Source organism: Phalacrocorax aristotelis, chromosome 5 (assembly GCF_949628215.1).
Source record: "Phalacrocorax aristotelis chromosome 5, bGulAri2.1, whole genome shotgun sequence".
NCBI lineage: Eukaryota > Metazoa > Chordata > Aves > Suliformes > Phalacrocoracidae > Phalacrocorax > Phalacrocorax aristotelis.
The window spans coordinates 54913183-54918885 of record NC_134280.1 but is presented as its reverse complement, the minus strand read 5'-3'; positions in this window follow the sequence as shown (position 1 = coordinate 54918885).

Genomic DNA, 5703 nt, shown 5'->3' with positions numbered 1-5703 from the left:
GGCTGTGTTTTCTGATGTTCAATAAAATCCCAAACAGGATCCATTCAGGTCGAAATTGAGAGAGCTATGTATCGCACTAGCTTAGCTGCCCCTTCATGCTGGTAAAAGAGGTCAGGAGCAAAAAGGCTACAGTACACTTAACTGTCAAATTATTTCATTTTTAGGGGATGAGAATTTTTTCTGCTGCACAGATAAACTGCACCATTACTAGTGCTACTGTCCCTCTGCTCCTGATTGTACAAAAATCAATTTAAATCTCCAGGGATTAGTACTCTGCTTGTTCCATATATTGATCCATCAGCTGTTTGATGAGGAAAGCTGTGCGGGCTGCTTTGTCAGCCATTCAAATTCAAGCTTTGCTAGCAATGGAGAAAGGGTAACTTAAAATTAACAACTCTGGCTCAGGTTATTTGTAGCCTGTGACTTTCAGCAGATGAAAATACTTAGATGCACCACAAAAAAGGCTGGGCTCTTTCTCTCTCAACAAGAGCTCTGCCCCAGTCAAGAACAGGAAGCAACATCTTTCCACTGCAGCCATTCCTACAAGTAGTTTCTTGCATGCTCAGAGTCACTCTAGACAACAATCTTCAGCTTCCCAATGTGACAAAGCACTGTCCAAGGCCTTGTGCTTTCATAGATGGGTGACTTTCCCCACCACCCCTTCATTTAAGATGCTTTTTTACAGCTACAACTATTTCCCCTTACTTATACTGCAACTACATCCTTGCAACTTCTATCGTGAGGTGTTGTTATTAGCCAGAAAGCTTACCTTATCCTTTGCCAAAATGCGTATCCAACAGCTGCTTTATCGAGAAAGTCACTTGTGAAAGCAGGTTATGTGACAACAGGAAAGCTTAAGATCCAGTTTTCCATTATCCATCCCCTTTCCCTTTCTAATGAGAAGGGCCTACCCCAAGCATCCCTGCTATCTGCTGGTAGTATATTAAGTAGCTTTGGAGCCTTTGTATTGCGACACAGTTTCAGTGTGTGAGCTACAATATTCTGAACCTGTTTCCAAGCTCTCCCTTACCTTGCAGCAAGAGCTGGAGCTTGATCCAAATGAAACACAGCAACTTCAGTTTGAATAGCAATCAGACATCACTGATGATTGAACATTGATCCTCTGTAAACCATGATAACTAATGGCAGATGTGCTCCTGCAGTAGAGTCTGAAGCCTGGGGAACCATTAAATTACCTAACTTACTCCCCTCAATCTTTTTCAGGACACTGTATTTCCCCTCAGCTACCTCTGAACACATCATGTCCCCAAAAGATATCCAAGTCCTTCTCTGTAACACTGAGAGCAAGAGAATTCACCGCTCTCCTTGATAACGTCCTAGATAAGAGGATAACATAACAGGGCTCTTCTGTGCTGTCCTCAGTGGAAGAGACAAGACACAAAGGTGCGAGGTACAGCCAGAGCGGTTGATCAGACTGAAGGAGCAGTGTGGCCTAAGAGCGCAGTGCCTGCTAGAGGGCACAGACCAGAGCCCAAACACCTCCCTACATCCGGCCCCTGGGCAGTGAGCACCCTGTGGGCAGCTCCAGCTCCCGCATGGAGGGAGGCCAGTATGTTTGCACCCCTACTTCCCGCCAGGCCACACAGTGCCAGTTCACCTTTATTCTGCCCTCCAGGCAGCTTTAGGATCACAGCCAGGTGGCAGAGTGCCACAACAGTGATGTGAAAGATGCCTTGAGGAATGCAGCCAAGACTGGGCCTCTTTGCTGGCATCTTCCCAGCCTCTGTGCCCTCAGCTGCTGTGTTTCCCATGCAATGAATGTCCCCATCCCCTCCAAAACCTCACAGCCCTCTGGTCTTCCTCCCTCACAAAAGTCCAAACATCCTTCATCCTGGTAAAACCAAACTACTCCAGTAGTTCAGGTGTCAGCATATCCTCAAGAAAAAAAAATGTCCTGGACTTACACAGACCCTGTCTCCCTGCCTGCTAAGATCCCCTATGACCAGGTTGCCTTGTTATTATCTCACCCACAGCCCTCACAAACCACAAATTAAGTCTGAAGCTTTGAAAGGCAGTCCCCATCTTGTGTGTCTGTCAACCGTCCCCACAAGCACCAGCTAAAGCTGGACACAGTTTTGTTCTCTGGAGCATTAGCATCCACACAGCCCCACTCCATCCCTTTCCAACCTGAGTTCATTCACGGCACAACATAACAAGCCATCACTTTATCACAATTACTGCACCCAGAAGAAGCATCCTCAAGCACTGCTGACATTCCCCACTTCCATGCACCATGCTCCTTGAGCACGCTCCTGGTGTTTGTGTTCACCCACATGACTGACCATCACCTCTTCGGCACAACGCTGTCTTGACCACATTTTGACACCATGCCCAAGCACCTTGTCACCTGGGAATCCCAGATCCCTTCTGTTTAACCTTCATGGGACTCGGCTGCCAACACAATCCACGTGCACCCGTAGCTCTGCGTTTTATCCCCTAAATCATAACAGGAAGCGTTGTCCAGCTCTTGGCAACATCCTCCCTTTTCTACCCTACAACTACCAGTCTGCATCACTTCAACAGGACCCCAATTGCAAATTGCAGAGGAAAGAGGGAAAGATTTTAGTATACCCAAGTTAAAGCTTCTGTTAAAAAGAAAAGACCCAAACACTTTGGGAATTGGCCAGAGATGACCAGACTTTCTGGGGCAGGAGCTGCCTCTTTCTAGGTACTGCATAAGGGGTGTCAGCCTTGGGTGGGACTTCCAGCCTGTTGCATAAGTCACAGCAGCATGTTCACTTCCTCACTGACCCAACCTCCAGTCTCTCCACCTACAGCTGATGGGCTGATCCAGATAAAAGAGTGGTCATAATTACTTTATTTGACATATGGCACATCTCATGATCAGAATTGGCAACTCAGAAGCAAGATCCCCATTGTGGCCACCTCCCTGTAAGTACTCCTTTGCCCTACTTCTGCAGATAGTACATTAAGGAAATAAGTGCAGAGTTGTAAAGCCACGTGCTTCCTAACTGACAACTCCTGAGCCTGGGCACGGCTCCCAGCTACCTGCACAGGCATCATCCTCCCCTCCCCTTTCAGCCACAAGCTGATAATCAAGTGAAACAGCAGAGCGAGGGACAATTTGGGACGCTGGCATCAGGCTGGTTGGGTTTGCCAGGTATGCGCTCAGTAGGGGCAAAGACTGCACAGCCAGAACCAGACAGCAGGTATCACAGCTCATAAGCACCAAACATCCTGTTCTGCAAGAATAGGCCACACAAAGCACATGGCTATGAAAAATACTTTACAGCAGTACAGCACAAGTACCTAGGTGCCATCAACATGCTCTGTATGGAAACATTATGTCACCAAAAGCAGAATGCTTCCTTTTGCCCTGCAGCCCTCCTGAGCTCAGGAAATTACACCTTCAAAGGCTTTCTGCTTTCCTCAAAAGCTTTCTGCCTTTCTCAAAGGCTTTCTGCCTTCCTCAAAGGCTTCAGATGACCAAATCGCTCCATAAAACATGGGTTGTGTACACCCTGCCATGGTTCCAAACCGCAAGAATTTCAGGAGCATGGTTGTTGGTGCTGTTAAGGTGAGCATGGTACCAACCACACCAAGTATTGTGACTGGAATACAAGGAGCCAGCTGGCTGGTTGAAAATGGAGGAATTAAGATGACAGAGATCTCATTAGTAATTTAAGGAGTCACAGCAAAGGCCAACTATGAATAAAAGAGAGCCTGATAAAGACCACCCATAAGGAATGAGCTCACCCAGACTCGCAAGGCTTGTCTATCTCACTAGCACCTCTTCTATCAAAGAAGAAAAGAAGATCTGTCTAGGTTTTACATGCTGAGTGGCTGAGCATGGCACTGTTCTGCATGAGACAGATGTGGACAACAAAAGGGCAGTTACATGGAAAGACAGTAGTCCCTCAAAAAAAGGGACAGGAAAGAAAGAGCTCAATTGGACTCCAAATGCACTTCAAGTAGGGCTCCTGCCACAATTTAGAATTTATGTTGATCAAAAGCACACTGGGAGCTACTGAAAACTCAGGAGAGATCAGATATTCTCCTCTCCAGCCCTCCGGCTAACTCCAGTTCACCAAAATGCCACTTTCCCCATATCAAATTCTGTCACTAGCTCCCAAACTGGCTTGTACTCTTTTACAGCCAACAGTGGAATGCTTCTTTAGGGACCTCAGTCTTGGACAGGGATCCTGGGTGCTGCAGAAATGACAGAGTTTTGCTTCATGGCTTGCCATGATCCCTTGGGCACAGCTCCTCAACTTACCCTAACAAAAGCAAACACATACAACAGTCCAAAAACAAACACAGGACTTGCTATTAGTTTTTGTGATAACCACTACTTTAAGCTGAATAAACACCAATACACTAGCATGATAAACCAGAACAAGAACCAGCTGTCAGAGCATGATCCAATCCTTAAATGAGGCCCTATTCATCTAAAGTAATGGAGATCTCTATCCAGGGATTCATGATTTTTCCCCAGGAGGGAGATCCCTCCTTTTCATCATGCTCCCCACCACCAAGCACTTCACGTCATTCAAACTTATTCTTCACATTTTCTAGACTTCACATCACACTAACCCCCCCTTAGTTCTAGAAAGGGGGATGATCCCATGTCAAAGCCAGCCCAAGGCACTCCCTGGCTGGAAAGCAGTCACAGATTGCCAGCAGTTTCCTTGGTGCTGATCGATCTCTCATGAGGAGAGGTGCCATCCACAGCAGGTTTGAACCTTACTCCCCAGACATACCAGCCACACCACTGACAGGCTGAGTCACTGCCAAGCACCCTTCATACCAATGCATGTGGGGGGAAGAAAACAAACCATCCCACCCCCCAAGAAAAAACATTGTTCTTTCCCTTAACAGCTCCCAATTCACTGGTGCTGCTGATTCCCAGCCCCTGCTTGGATAAGTACTGTGACGCTCATCTAGGTAGCGACATCTAGTGCTTATTCTTCTCTATCATCAGACAAAAGGAAATAGCTGGTTTGTCACCTCTCTGCTCTCACAGCCTTCCTGCAGAAGCAATTGCCTTTGTGATGGGGACATGGCCTCAGGGCTACCGGCCCTGGGGGAACCACAAGGCCGGCCAAGTGCCTTGGCAACATGGTTGGCAGAGCCTGCCTTGATCCCTAACCCCCACCTCAATTAAGCGTGGGCACAGCCTGGTTTCTGAGGCCACTTTCCCACACAGCCTTGCACAGGACCCCTCTTGGGATCCCTGTCATGCCCAAACTGGATGAGAGCTGGAAAAAAAAATTGCCAACCCCTAGACTCCATATCTTGGACTCTTTGTTTCAATGTACAAAGCCCGGGAGGAGACACAGAAGAGACGGCTAATTTCTCTGCTGCCTGGGATGGAAGCAGAGGTGACCTAAAGGCACAGGCCTGTCTCCGTGGGGGTCAGTAACTGTTTGACTACACTTTGAGACCAGCCAGAAAAAAAACCCTCTCACTGCACAGAGCTGCTTCTCAGGAATCTTACCACATCACACCATCTGAGTGCAAAACCAGGCCCCTCTGCCCTGCAGCTGTTTGCTGTACCCAAGCAAAGAATGACACAGGCTTATGAAGCACTGTCCTACATTCAGAAATAGTGTATTCCTAGGGAGGCAAGCACGTAAGCAGAAAGAGTGAGCGACACTGATCTGACGCCCAGTCTCCTGCCTGCACCTCTGCAGGCACCGCAGGGTGCAGCCAGAGCTCTGC